This window comes from Oncorhynchus masou, chromosome 29 (genome assembly GCF_036934945.1).
Source record: "Oncorhynchus masou masou isolate Uvic2021 chromosome 29, UVic_Omas_1.1, whole genome shotgun sequence".
NCBI lineage: Eukaryota > Metazoa > Chordata > Actinopteri > Salmoniformes > Salmonidae > Oncorhynchus > Oncorhynchus masou.
In genome coordinates, this window is record NC_088240.1 from 75351780 (window position 1) to 75366327 (window position 14548).

Below are 14548 nucleotides of genomic sequence, written 5' to 3' on the forward strand. Positions count from 1 at the left end.
CAGTCATACTGTAATAAACAAGATGAACTTGCTTAACAAGTTGTACAATGTGAAAAAGTTATGTGCACAAAGACTGTTTGCCTGTGAAAGTGTTATCCAGGAAGTTTTAGTTTTGACTCAATGTCAGCTATTCAGTCTCCGGCCTATTTAGGTTACTCATTAACATATAATCACTGTAAAAGTTTGTTTAGGACTTTGAGGTTTCATATTTTGTCATGGCAACTCAGTGGAGGTTGATGAGGTGAGGGCAGCTCATAATAATGGCTGGAATGGATTCAATGGAATGGTATCAAAGACGTGGTTTCCATGTGTTTGATACCATTCCATTGACTCCATTCCAGCCATTAATATGAGCCGTCCTGCCCTCAGCAGCCTCCACTGTGGCAACTGTTGGTGTGGCTGTTGACTTCTATGTAATGCCTTTTTAAATGGAAAGTTCATCCCAAATTATGAAATGCAGGACTTCAAGAGTACCTATGATACTAGGATAATGGTAAGTTTGTTCTAGACCACATGTCACCACGTGACTGTAATACTGTAACAACAACTGATTTATATGTTAAATGGTATTCATGTAGTATTATAGCTGATACATGGAAGTTAATGTTCCTTTCATTTTTCCCTTACTTTCCTACTAGCAGTAAGAGAATTCAATGGAAAATACCTCCTTTCAACCACCATTCTCCACTGTGTGCTTTATTGTGTACTTTAAGTAATAGAAAACATGATAATAAGAAGTAGATAACACAACACTGTACTGTAACTTAATAAATTAAAGCATGATGACAAGGGTGTCCTCTGGTGGTAGGGGTGGGGACTGTACTGTAAAAAAAAAAAAAAAAAATTGTGTACTGTATAGTCAATTATGGTGCAAAAAGGCACAGAAGCTGTATACGTAAATACTTCAATTATGTAAAAACAGGATAATTACGACTGACATCTATTTCTCCATCAACTTTGTTGTTCTTTGTGTCAAGTGTGACCAGTAATATGTTGATATGACTTAATGAAATCCAGTTCATTAATTCCCACAAAGCTGGGTGATGGTTCTAAAAGAGCCTACAGTGTTAAAGAAGGATTATAAAGCACGGATGTGTATTACAATTTCATCTCAAATGAATGTAAATTCATTCATTCCCTATTGGGAAATACCCCAAAACCAAAGTCCACTCTCTTTATCAGTCAACACCTGCAAAGCAATCGAGGACAACATTAACAGGCTCAGTGAATGTAAAACCCCACACAGATTCCTTATTAGTGCTAGTGGATGTGGAGTTTGTGCTACAAATAGGGACATTTGGTCATTTGTTCCTCCACGCAGTGATGTAACTCATGAATAAATGTAATATTTCTTCCTTATATTCCTCACCCATCTAGACACAATACCCCATAATGAAAAAGTGAAAACATGTTTTAGAAATGTTGAAAATTAAATACAAAAATATCTTTTTTAAGTAGGTATTTACACCCTTTAGTCAATACTTTGTAGAAGCAACTTTGGCACTGATTACAGTTGTCTTTTGGGGTAAGTCTTTTGGGGTAAGTCTCTAAGATCGTTCCACATCTGGATTGTTCAACATTTGCCCGTTATTCTTTACACAATTCTTAAAACTCTGTCAAATTGGTTGTTGATCATTGCTAGATAGGCAATTCCAGGTCTTGCCATAGATTTTCAAGCAGATTTAAGTGAAAACTATACCAGCATTTACTGTTGCCTTGGTAAGCAACTCCAGTGTATGTTGCCCTTATTTTTGGGTTATTATCCTAAAGATTAAATCATCTCCCAGTATCTGGTGCAAAGGTGACTGAACCAGGTTATCCTCTAGGATTTTGCCTGTGCGTAGCTTCATTTCGTTTATTTTTTATCCTGAAAAACTCCCCAGTCCTTAACCATTACAAGCAAACACATAACATGATGCAGCCACCACTATGCTTGACAACATGGAGAATGGTACTCAGCAATGTGTTGTTTTGTATTTGCCCCAAACATAACACTTTGCATGCAGGACAAAAAGTTCATTGCTTTGCCACATTTGTTGCAGTATTACTTTAGTGCCCTTGTTGCAAACAGGATGCATGTTTTGGAATATGTTTATTCTGTACAGGCTTCCTTCTTTTCACTCTGTCAATTATGTTATCATTGTGGAGGAACTACAATGTTGTTGATCCATCCTCAGTTTTCCTCTATCACAGCCATTAAACTCTGTAACTGTTTCAAATCAATCAATCAATCAATCAAATGTATTTATAAAGCCCTTCTTACATCTGCTGATGCCACAAAGTGCTGTACAGAAACCCAGCCTAAAACCCAAACAGCAAGCAATGCAGGTGTAGAAGCACGGTGGCTAGGAAAAACTCCCTAGAAAGGCCAGAACTTAGGAAGAAACCTAGAGAGGAACCAGGCTATGAGGTGTGACCAGTCCTCTTCTGGCTGGGCCAGGTGGAGATTATAACAGAACATGGCCAAGATGTTCAAATGTTCATAGATGACCAGCAGGGTCAAATAATAATAAACACAGTGGTTGTCGAGGGTGCAACAGGTCAGCACCTCAGGAGTAAATGTCAGTTGACTTTTCATAGCCGATCATTCAGAGTATCTCTACCGCTCCTGCTGTCTCTAGAGAGTTGAAAACAACAGGTCTGACATAGGTAGCACATCCCGTGAACAAGGGTTCCATAGCCGCATGCAGAACAGTTGAAACTGGAGCAGCAGCACGGCCAGGTGGACAGGGGACAGCAAGGAGTCATCAGGCCAGGTAGTCCTGATGCATGGTCCTAGTGCTCAGGTCCTCCGAGAGAGAGAAAGACAGAAAGAGAAAAAAGAGAGAAAGAGAGAGAGAATTAGAGAGAGCATACTTAAATTCACACAGGACACCAGATAAGACAGGAGGGAGAAATACTCCAGATATAACAGACTGACCCTAACCCCTGACACATAAACTATATAAATACTGGAGGCTGAGACAGGAGGGGTCGGGAGACACTGTGGCCCTGTCCGACGATACCTCCGGACAGGGCCAAACAGGCAGGATATAACCCCACCCACTTTGCCAAAGCACAGCCCCCACACCACTAGAGGGATAACTTTAACCACCAACTTACCATCCTGAGACAAGGCCGATTTGTTGGTTTGTTGCTCCGCTGCCTTTCCGTTCACGTTCACAATCCTGGGCCAGACTACACTCAATCATAGGACCTACTGAAGTCACCATTGGCCTCATGGTGAAGTCCCTGAGCACTTTCCCTGTCACACCCTGACCATAATTTGTTTTGTATGTTTCTATGTTTTGGTTGGTCAGGGTGTGAGCTGAGTGGGCATTCTATGTTTCATGTCTAGTTTGTCTAGTTCTATGTTTGGCCCGATATGGTTCTCAATCAGAGGCAGGTGTGAGTCATTGTCTCTGATTGGGAACCATATTTAGGTAGCCTGTTTGGTGTTGGGTTTTGTGGGTGATTGTCCTTGTTTCGGTCTCTGTGTTACTTTGCACCAGTATAGGCTGTTTCGGTTTTCGTGTTACGTTTTGTAGTGTTTGTGTTTTAGTTGTTTTATTAAAACATGAATCTCAATAGCCACGCCGCATTTTGGTCCGACTCTCCTTCACACCAAGAAAGCCGTTACATTCCTTCCTGTCCGGCAACTGAGTTAGGAAGGACAGCTGGGTCTTTGTAGTGACTGGGTGTATTGATACACCATCCAAAGTGTAAATAATGGGATATTCAATGTCTGCTTTTTTATTTTTACCCGTCTACCAATAGGTGCCCTTTCTTGAAATGCACTGCTCATGTCTATGGGATACAAACATGAAGTACTCATACCATACAATTTATTATGTGTCTTGTAAAGCACATTTTTACTCCTGAACTTATCTAGGCTTACCATAACAAAGGTGTTGAATACTTATTGACACAAGACATTTCAGCTTTTCATTTTTTATTAATTTGTAAACAGTTTAAAAAACATAATTCCACTTTGACAATATTGGGGCATCATATGTAGGCCAGTGACCCAAAATACATTTTTTGTCCATTTTAAATGAAGGCTGTAAAATAACAAAATGTGGAAAAATTCAAGGGGTGTGAATACTTTCTGAATGCACCGTACATTGTATGCTAAAAAAAAGGGAAATTATATATGGAAAAAATATATAAATGCAACCATTTCAAAGATTTACAGTTTGTAGAAGGAAATCAGTCAATTAAATTACACTTTGTGAGACTTGGTGTGGGTGAACGGGTGATCTCTGCATGTGTATTTCCCACCGTAAAGCATAGAGGAGGAGGAGATGGTATGGTGTGGGTTGCTTTGCTGGTGACACTGTCTGTGATTTATTTAGAATTTAAGGCACACTTAACCAGCATGGCTACCACAGCATTATGCAGTGATATGCCATCCCATCTAGTTTGGGCTTAGTGGGACTGACATTTGTTTTTCAACAGGACAATGACCCAACACACCTCCAGGCTGTGTAAGGGCTATTTGACTAAGAAGGAGAGTGATGGGGTGCTGCATCAGATGACCTGGCCTCCACAATTCCCTGACCTCAACCAAATTGAGATGGTCTGGGATGAGTCGGACCGCAGAGTGAAGGAAAAGCAGCCAACAAGTGCCCAACATATGTGGGAACTCCTTCAAGACTGTTGGAAAAGCATTCCAGTTGAACCTGGTTGAGAGAATGCCAAGAGTGTACAAAACTGTCATCAAGGTGGCTATTTGAAGAATCTCAAATATTAAATGTATTTTGATTGGTTTAACACTTTTTTGGTTACAACATGATTACATATGTTTTATTTAATAGTTTTCAAGTCTTCCCTATTATTCTACAATTTCGAAAATAGTACAAATAAAGGAAAACCCTTGAATGAGTAGGTGTTCTAAAACTTTTGACCGGTAGTGTACTTCTACTAGAACAACACACAGGAAATGTGATGTTACTATAAGGCACCCATACTCCTAGAGAGAGAGAGCAATAAAGCTGAAAAACATCAAAAGCAAAGAAAGAAAAGGAAAACATATCCAACACTACTTAAGTAGAACCAGGAGAAATCTAGAAAACAACCACATAAAGGTTAAGGTAACCTGTCTGGGAAGTATCAGGCCACTAGGGCCGCTATGAATACAGGACACCCTAATACCAAGGAGGGGATGAGCGGAGCTATGATGATGACAATAGGAATTACAACATGACCCTTATATCAAAATCCTAATCAAGTCCTAACGGCTGTAGGGTGCCTAAGTACGAATCCAGAAGTGTTCTCCCTGGCATAGTTTACGGTCGTTGTCTCCTCCTCTTGGTGACACTTCCACCTTCTCAATGCCCTGGAATTGTAGAGAAGACACTGTAAAAGCACTGGACAAAGTGACAAGCAACATACACACTGTGAGAGCACTGGACACAAGCAACAGACACACTGTGAGTGAACTGGATAAAGTGATAAGCAACAGACACACTGTGAGAGCACTGGACACAAGCAACAGACACACTGTGAGAGAACTGGACAAAGTGATAAGCAACAGACACACTGTGAGAGCACTGGACACAAGCAACAGACACACTGTGAGAGAACTGGACAAAGTGATAAGCAACAGACACACTGTGAGAGCACTGGACACAAGCAACAGACACACTGTGAGAGAACTGGACAAAGTGATAAGCAACAGGGTCATATTCATCCTTGAGTTGAAAAGAACTCATATGTTCTCTTATTTTCTGTTTCAAACATCTGGATTTTTAAAATGTTTTTATTTCACCTTTATTTATTTAACCAGGTAGGCTAGTTAAGAACAAGTTGTCATTTACAACTGCAGCCTGGCCAAGATAAAGCATAGCAGTGTGAACAGACAACAACACAGAGTTACACATGGAGTAAACAATAAACAAGTCAATAACACAGGTGAAAATAAATAGTCTATATACATTGTGTGCAAAAGGCATGAGGAGGTAAGCAATAAATAGGCCATAGGAGCGAATAATTACAATTTAGCAGATTAACACTGGAGTGATATATGATCAGATGATCATGTGCAAGTAGAGATACTGGTGTGCAAAAGAGAAGAAAAGTACATAAATTAAAACAGTATGGGGATGAGGTATGTACATTGGGTGGGCTATTTACAGATGGACTATGTACAGCTGCAGCGATCGGTTAGCTGCTCAGATAGCAGATGTTTAAAGTTGGTCAGGGAAATAAAAGTCTCCAACTTCAGCGATTTTTGCAATTCGTTCCAGTCATTGGCAGCAGAGAACTGGAAGGAAAGGCGGCCAAATGAGGTGTTGGCTTTAGGGATGATCAGTGAGATACACCTGCTGGAGCGCGTGCTACGGGTGGTTGTTGCCATCGTGACCAGTGAACTAAGATAAGGCCTTTACCTAGCATGGACTTGTAGATGACCTGGAGCCAGTGGGTCTGGCAACGAATATGTAGTGAGGGCCAGCCGACTAGAGCATACAAGTCGCAGTGGTGGGTAGTATAAGGTGCTTTAGTAACAAAACGGATGGCACTGTGATAAACTGCATCTAGTTTGCTGAGTAGAGTATTGGAAGCTATTTTGTAGATGACATCGCCGAAGTCGAGGATCGGTAGGATAGTCAGTTTTACTAGGGTATGTTTGGCATGAAGTGAAGGAGGCTTTGTTGCGAAATAGAAAGCCGACTCTAGATTTGTTTTTGGATTGTGGATGTTTGATGTGAGTCTGGAAGGAGAGTTTACAGTCTAGCCAGACACCTAGGTACTTATAGATGTCCACATATTCTAGGTCGGAACCATCCAGGGTGGTGATGCTAGTTGGGTGTGCGGGTGCAGGCAGCGAACGGTTGAAAAGCATGCATTTGGTTTTACTAGCGGTTAAGAGCAGTTGGAGGCCACGGAAGGAGTGTTGTATGGCATTGAAGCTCGTTTGGAGGTTAGATAGCACAGTGTCCAAGGAAGGGCCTGAAGTATACAGAAGGGTGTCGTCTGCGTAGAGGTGGATCAGGGAATCGCCCGCAGCAAGAGCAACATCATTGATATATACAGAGAAAAAAGTCAGCCTGAGAATTGAACCCTCTGGTACCCCATAGAGACTGCCAGAGGACCGGACAACATACCCTCCGATTTGACACACTGAACTGTCTGCAAAGCAGTTGGTGAACCAGGCAAGGCAGTCATTAGAAAAACCGAGGCTACTGAGTCTGCCGATAAGAATAGGGTGGTTGACAGAGTTGAAAGCCTTGGCCTTGGTTGATGAAGACGGCTGCACAGTATTGTCTTTTATCGATGGCGATTATGATATCTTTTAGTACCTTGAGCGTAGCTGAGGTGCACCCGTAACCGGCTCGGAAACCAGATTGCACAGCGGAGAAGGTACGGTGGGATTTGAGATGGTCAGTGATCTGTTTGTTGACTTGGCTTTTGAAGACCTTAGACAGGCAGGGCAGGATGGATATAGGTAGATATCTGTAACAGTTTGGGTCCAGGGTGTCTCCCCCTTTGAAGAGGGGGATGACCGCGGCAGCTTTCTAATCCTTGGGGATCTCAGACGATCCGAGAGAGAGGTTGAACAGGCTGGTAATAGGAGTTGCGACAATGGCGGCAGATAGTTTCAGAAATAGAGGGTCCAGATTGTCAAGCCCAGCTGATTTGTATGGGTTCAGGTCTTGCAGCTCTTTCAGAACATCTGCTATCTGGATTTGGGTAAAAGGAAAAGCTGGGAGGCTTGCGCGGGTAGCTGTGGGGGGGTGGGGGGTGGGGGCTGTTGGCCGAGATTGGAGTAGCCAGGAGGAAGGCATGGCCAACCGTTGAGAAATGCTTCTTGAAGTTTTCGATTATCATGGATTTATCGGTGATACCTAGCCTCAGTGCAGTGGGCAGCTGGGAGGAGGTGCTCTTTTAGGGAGCGTTTGACAGTGATGAGGGGTGGTCGTTTGACCGCGGACCCGTAGCGGATACAGGCAATGAGGCAGTGATCGCTGCGATCCTGATTGAAGACAGCGGAGGTGTATTTGGAGGGCAAGTTGGTCAGGATAATGTCTATGAGGGTGCCCATGTTTACAGATTTAGGGTTGTACCTGGTGGGTTCCTTGATGATTTGTGTGAGATTGAAGGCATCTAGCTTAGATTGTAGGACTTCTGGGGTGTTAAGCATATCCCAGTTTAGGTCACCTAACAGAACCAACTCTGAAGCTAGATGGGGGGCAATCAATTCACAAATGGTGTCCAGGGCACAGCTGGGAGCTGAGGGGGGTCAGTAGCAGGCGGCAACAGTGAGAGACTTATTTCTGGAGAGATTAATTTTTAAAATTAGAAGTTCGAACTGTTTGGGTATGGACCTGGAAAGTATGACATTACTTTGCAGGCTATCTCTGCAGTAGAATGCAAATCCTCCCCCTTTGGCAGTCCTATCTTGACTGATAATGTTATAGTTGGGTATGGAAATCTCAGAATTTTTGGTGGCCTTCCTAAGCCAGGATTCAGACACGGCAAGGACATCAGGGTTGGCAGAGTGTGCTAAAGCAGTGAATAAAACAAACTTAGGGAGGAGGCTTCTGATGTTGACATGCATGAAACCAAGGCATTTTCTTTTACAGATTTTAACAAATGAGGGTGCCTGGGGACATGCAGGGCCTGGGTTTAACTCCACATCACCCAAGGAACAGAGGAGGAGTAGGATGAGGTTGCGGCTGAAGGCTATCAAAACTGGTCGCCTAGAGCGTTGGGGACAAATAATAAAAGTGTCCAGGTGGCAGCAGTAGATGGAACAGGGAAGCCGCCACTACGCTAGCACGCGGGCGACACCGCGTTTAAAGTTAGTAGCCCGGGGCTAGTAGGAGTGTCTGCTCCGACGGAGGCCGGTTGAAGGCACAGCGGATGGAGTATTCGTCGGCAGACCAGTCACTGTGGTGCGGCGGGGCGCCGTGTCGACAGAGAATCCAAGCCAGATGGCGAAAGAGGTATTTCTAGAATTTTGTTTGCTAGCCGGGAGATGCGCCTGGCTCACGGCTAACTGGTGCTAGCTTCGTGGTAGTGGCGTTAGCCTCTATAGCCAATCGGTAGCAGCGGTGATCCGGTGCCAAGGTCCAGAGTTTACAGCAAGGATCCGGTGGAGTATTGGGCTCTATCCGTGTATGAGTGGGGTACGGGTGAACAGCTGAGTAGGCCGGGATGTGGGCCTCAGGGATAGCTTCGGTACTGGGTGCCACGATGAGTGCAAGCTAGCTGTGAAGATCAGAAGTAGTGGTCCAGGGATTACGGCAGGAATCTGGCGTTGTGGTGGAGAGACAGTCCGATACTGGTAGACTGGCGAGTATTATCCAGGCTAAAAACAGGACTGGTATCTGTGCAGAAGGTAAAAGCCGCTAGCAGTGGCTAACAATGACTAAATAGCTTGTAGCTAAGTAGCTGGTTAGCTTCTGGTGGTTCTTGAATGTGTTCTAAAATAAAAAATAATAGCGATTCCGTATCACATTGGGTGAGGCAGGTTACCGGAAGGTATAATCAAAATAAAAATCGAAAAGAGATTGAAAATAAAATTGAAATATATACAAAAAATACGAAAAATACAAAAGTACACGAGAGGATGAACAAAAACACGTCTTCACTGCTACGCCATATTGGAATCATTTGCCCACGTACATGTTTTCACAAACTCAGCATAGGATGTAAATCCATATTTTTTGTGTTGCATGTGATCACGCCTTTAAAGCTGTGTCTTTTTCGAGACCTATGGTGTCAGAACTCAAGGTAGTTGTTGGTGTTGTTGCATTGAGCAACATTGCCACAGGGGTAGTTTCCATCTCTCAGGGGAGTACGGAGGGTTTGTCTAGAATCTGTGTTGAGGCTGGCTCGGACTAGTCTAGCGCGAAGATTATAGCTCCTCCCTTATTGACAGGTTTAATGACAATCTGAGTATCTTTAGCAGGTTCCTGAATGGCTAGTCTTTCATCTCGGCTCACATTCTTTGCAAAATTAATTGGTTTGGACTGATAAAGTTTAAAACATCCCGTTCCACAACTCTACAGAAGGTGTGAATGGAAGGATTGGATACTTGAGGCAAAAAATAAACTATTCTGTTTGAACACAGGCATATTGGGCCTTTGTTTATCAATTGGAGTCATTAGACTAAAAGTTAATTAATTTAATTTTACGTTGTTTACCTAGCCAGGTTCATTGTTTACCTATATAGCTAGCTACATGTCCTTATCACGTTTCAGGTAAGACCCAGATGCAGACAACGTTGGAGTTACAACAATTTATTAATCCAACAGGGGCAGGCAAAAGACAGGTCAAGGGCAGGCAGGGGTCAGTAATCCGGTGCAGGACAGCAGGCAGGCTCATGGTCAGGGTAGGCAGAGGTCAGTAATCCAGATAGGTGGGGTAAATGTGCAGGACGGCAGGCAGGCTCGGGGTCAGGGCAGGCAGAATGGTCAACACTGGGAAACAAGATTGAGAGCAATCGAGAGAGAGGAGCAGAGGGGAAAACACTGGTAGGGTTGACAATATGAAACGAACTGGCATCAGACAAACAGAGAACACAGGTATAAATACACAAGGGATAATGGGGAAGATGGGCGACACCTGGAGGGGGTTGGAGACAATCACAAAGACAGGTGAATCAGATCAGGGTGTGACAGTCTTAAGCTAAAGTGTACTGTTAGCTAGCTAGCTAACGTTAGTTGGCTGGTTCCCTAGCTGATGTTATTATTCGTATCCTAGAGCCATTTGCTTTTCTAGTTAGAGCTTAATGTTAGCGAGCTAACATTGAACCTGGTTGGTTAGCTCCCAGCATATTTATGCAAAGACATGATTTGGCACTGTGTTCATTGTTGTTTAATGAGTTAACGCTAGCTGGCTGGCTCATTAGCTAACGTTACGTGATGTGAGTGATCATACACATTGTTTCCCGAGCTAGGTTCATTGTTTATCTAGCCAGCTAGCTACATGTATTACGCTAAATTGTAAAACACCCGTTGAATATTGCCAATGTCAATAAACATCTGCAAAAAATTCTAATCGTTGCCAGCAGTTATCCATAGGGAAACAAATCATTGGCCAGAGCGTCAAGTGTGTGCTCTGAACGCTCCGAGAGTGAAACGAGATGGGTGGGGCTAAAGCTTAAGAGTGTGTGAATGATGCTGAATGGGTGACAACAAAGAAGAGCTCTTCACTAGATACCAAAACATTCAAAGGCTATTTTCTCAAAAGTGAGTTTACAAGTTTATCAACTTTCAAAGCAGAATTACTTTCCTATTGTTCATCAAAAATGCAGTGAATGATATACAATTTTGTAGCTCTGAGTCTCTACTTTTATCCAATGTAAAAAACACAATTTCAAATTTTGCTACATAAGACCAAATCCAGGTGGTGAGTCACATATACAGTATTAGGCAATACTGTATGTTCCATCACATGTCAAGGCTTTTGATTTTTGACAGAATTTTACAGTTTTCTTACCACAAAATGTCATTACCATTAAAGCCCAATGTTGTATTTTTGCAACGTTTCCAGGAATCTGTTCTGCAAACTTGAAATTCACAAAAATATTATTTTCATAATCTGAGGCCCATTACAAGTATTTCTGAAGGGGAATACATTATTTTCCGCATTTGGATCTATGCTTAGGTCTCACAGGGTTAACACAGTAACCATGTTATATCTTACTGTACTTAGCTCCTAAATGAACAATTAGCAAAAAAACAACATCAAAATCTGTCTGATTAAGTTAGAGTTATGTTTTTTTGCATGGGCTGTGTCTTCCGCATCTGCGGTGGCAGAGCTACAATGGTGTTTGTTAGACCATGAGACATCCCGAAAATCGGTCTTCTCATGAAAACGTCTGCAGAGTCTGAATGGATCGGGCTAGAACATGGTACTCGTCTGAAGTCGGGACCCGCTGATGTGCCAACCTCTGTCTGTAGCGTCCGAACGGTTTGGGCTGCAAACTCATATGACCCCAACATAGAAAGCTGAGCTCTTCTGCATGGCACTGCTCCTGAAGTGCTCATTTCAGCTATGTTGATGAAAGATGTGTGCAAATACAGCTAAACACTATACTGTGTGGCATTGGATCAGTCAACTAAGCAAATAGGAAGTAGTTATTCTGTTTTTAACACACAAAGCCCGTCTCCAATGTGATGATAATTGCCACTGCAACACATTTTGTGGAGTTTAACAGCTCTGGCAGTCTGCCTTGCTCCTCCTCTGGCTCCTCACTGCTGGCTGAATGGCAGCTCTGAGGTCACAGCCATTGATTGAGTTCAGCTTGGTGATGGCAACAGCACTCTCACCATAGTCAGAGTGACCCGGTATGCCCAGGGGCCATTTAGCTGTAATGTGTTCAACCCAGGCCCCCAGTGTCTGATCTGGAGCGCAAAGTCATGAGCTCTGCAGGTCAGCTACTGTGTAGCATCCTAGCAATGACAAAAGCCATGGTCTTCCCAAGAAAGACTATGTAAATCAAGATTGCCAGACGCAAAGAGAGGAGTCACAAAAAGCAGAAATATTGATAAAATGAATCACTAACCTTTGCTATTCTTCATCAGATTACACTCGCAGGACAACATGTTACACAATACATGTATGTATTGTTCGATCAAGTTCATATTTATATCCAAAAACCTCAGTTTACATTTGGCTTTGGCTCCAAAACATCCCGTGAATTTGCACAGAGCCACATCAAATCACAGAAATACTCATAAAAACATTAATAAAAGATACAAGTGTTATTCACAGATTTAAAGATATACTTCTCCTTAATGCAACCACTGTGTCAGATTTCAAAAAAACTTTACGGAAAAAGCAAACCATGCAATAATCTGAGTACGGCGCTCAGACAACATACACAACCTAAGAATATATCTGCCATGTTGGAGTCAACATAAGTCAGAAATAACATTATAAATATTCACTTACCTTTGATGATCTTCGTCAGAATGCAATCCCAGGAATCCCCGTTCCACAATAAATGTTTGATTTGTTCCATAAAGTCCATCATTTATGTCCAAATTCCTCCTTTTGTTAGTGCGTTTATTAAACAAATTGAAACTCATGAGGCGCGGGCAAGTCCAGCGGAAATGTCGGACAAAAATTCCAAAAAGTTATATTACTGGTCATAGAAACAAATAAAACGATGTATAGAATCAATCTTAAGGATGTTTTTATCATAAATGTTATAATAATGTCCCAACCGGAGAATTCATTTGTCTGTAGAAAAGCAATGGAACGAGAGGTAACTTTCTCATGACCGCGCATCACTAGACCTAGGCTGCTGGCAGACCTCTGACTCATTCCCGTCTCATTCAGCCCCCCTCACAGTAGAAGCCTGAAACAATGTTCTAAAGACTTGACATCTATTGGAAGCCATAGGAAGTGCAAGATGACCCATATTCCACTGATTATTCAATAGTGGCTGAGTTGAAAACCTACAAACTTCAGATTTCCCACTTCCTGGTTTTTGTCTGCCATATGAGTTCTGTTATATTCACAGACATCATTCAAACAGTTTTAGAAACTACAGAGTGTTTTCTATCCAATACTACTAATAGCATCTGGGACTGAGTAGGAGGCAGTTTACTCTGGGCACGCTTTTCATCCAAACGTGAAAATGCTGCCCCCTATCCATAAGAAGTTAAATTAACCTTCTGCTGCAAAGGTTTAACAATAGGCTAGCATCAGGTTATTGCATGTTTATGCAGGTGATGGGCATACCAGGTCAATTTAGCTAAATTAATTTGGTTGGCTTTGTTTTTATGACAAGCAGTAATAAGCTTTAATGGCTATGCATGTGCAGTAGCTAATGGGGATCCTAATAAACTAAACTAAACCATGCATACTCAACAAAAATATAAACGCAACATGTAAAGTGTTGGTCCCATGTTTCATGAGCTGTAATAAAAGATCACAGAAATGTTATTGTTGCATAAAAAGTTTATTTCTTTCAAATTTTATGTACAAATTTGTTTACATCCCTGTTAGTCTAGACAGCTGTGACAGTCGTGAAGAGGGCACGACAAAACCTATTCCCCCCCAGGAGACTGAAAAGATTTGGCATGGGTCCTCAGATCTTCAAAAGGTTCTATAGCTGCAAATCTGTCAGACTGGTTGCATCACTGCCTGGTATGGCAACTGCTCAGTCTCCGACCGCAAGGCACTACAGAGCGTCGTGCAAACGGCCCAGTACATCACTGGGGCCAAGCTTCCTGCCATCCAGGACCTCTATACCAGGCGGTGTCAGAGGAAGGCCCTAAAAATTGTCAAAGACTCCAGGCATCCTAGTCATAGACTGTTCTCTCTGCTACCGCACGGCAAGCGGCAGCGGAACACCAAGTCTAGGACCAGAGGCTTCTAAATAGCTCCTTCCCCCAAGCCATACGACTCCTGAACACCTAATCAAATGGCTACCCAGACTAGTTGCATTCCCCCCCCCCCACTCCCCCTCTTTTACACCGCTGCTACTCTGTTGTTATCAGCTATGCATAGTCACTTTAATTAATAACTCTACCTAGATGTACATTTTACCTCAACTAACATTCCTACAAATCTGGGTGTTGGTTCTAAGTGATCCTACAGTGATGTC

General features: G+C 42.6%; 1 long non-coding RNA gene across 1 annotated transcript; it reads left to right on the plus strand.

Annotated features, from left to right (window-relative positions):
• The first annotated feature begins 326 nt into the window (after positions 1-326).
• On the plus strand, positions 327-4863 carry LOC135521314 (uncharacterized). The gene is made up of 2 exons (XR_010452525.1): positions 327-493; positions 4438-4863. It is a non-coding gene; the product is annotated as an uncharacterized LOC135521314 (long non-coding RNA).
• The last annotated feature ends 9685 nt before the right edge of the window (positions 4864-14548 follow it).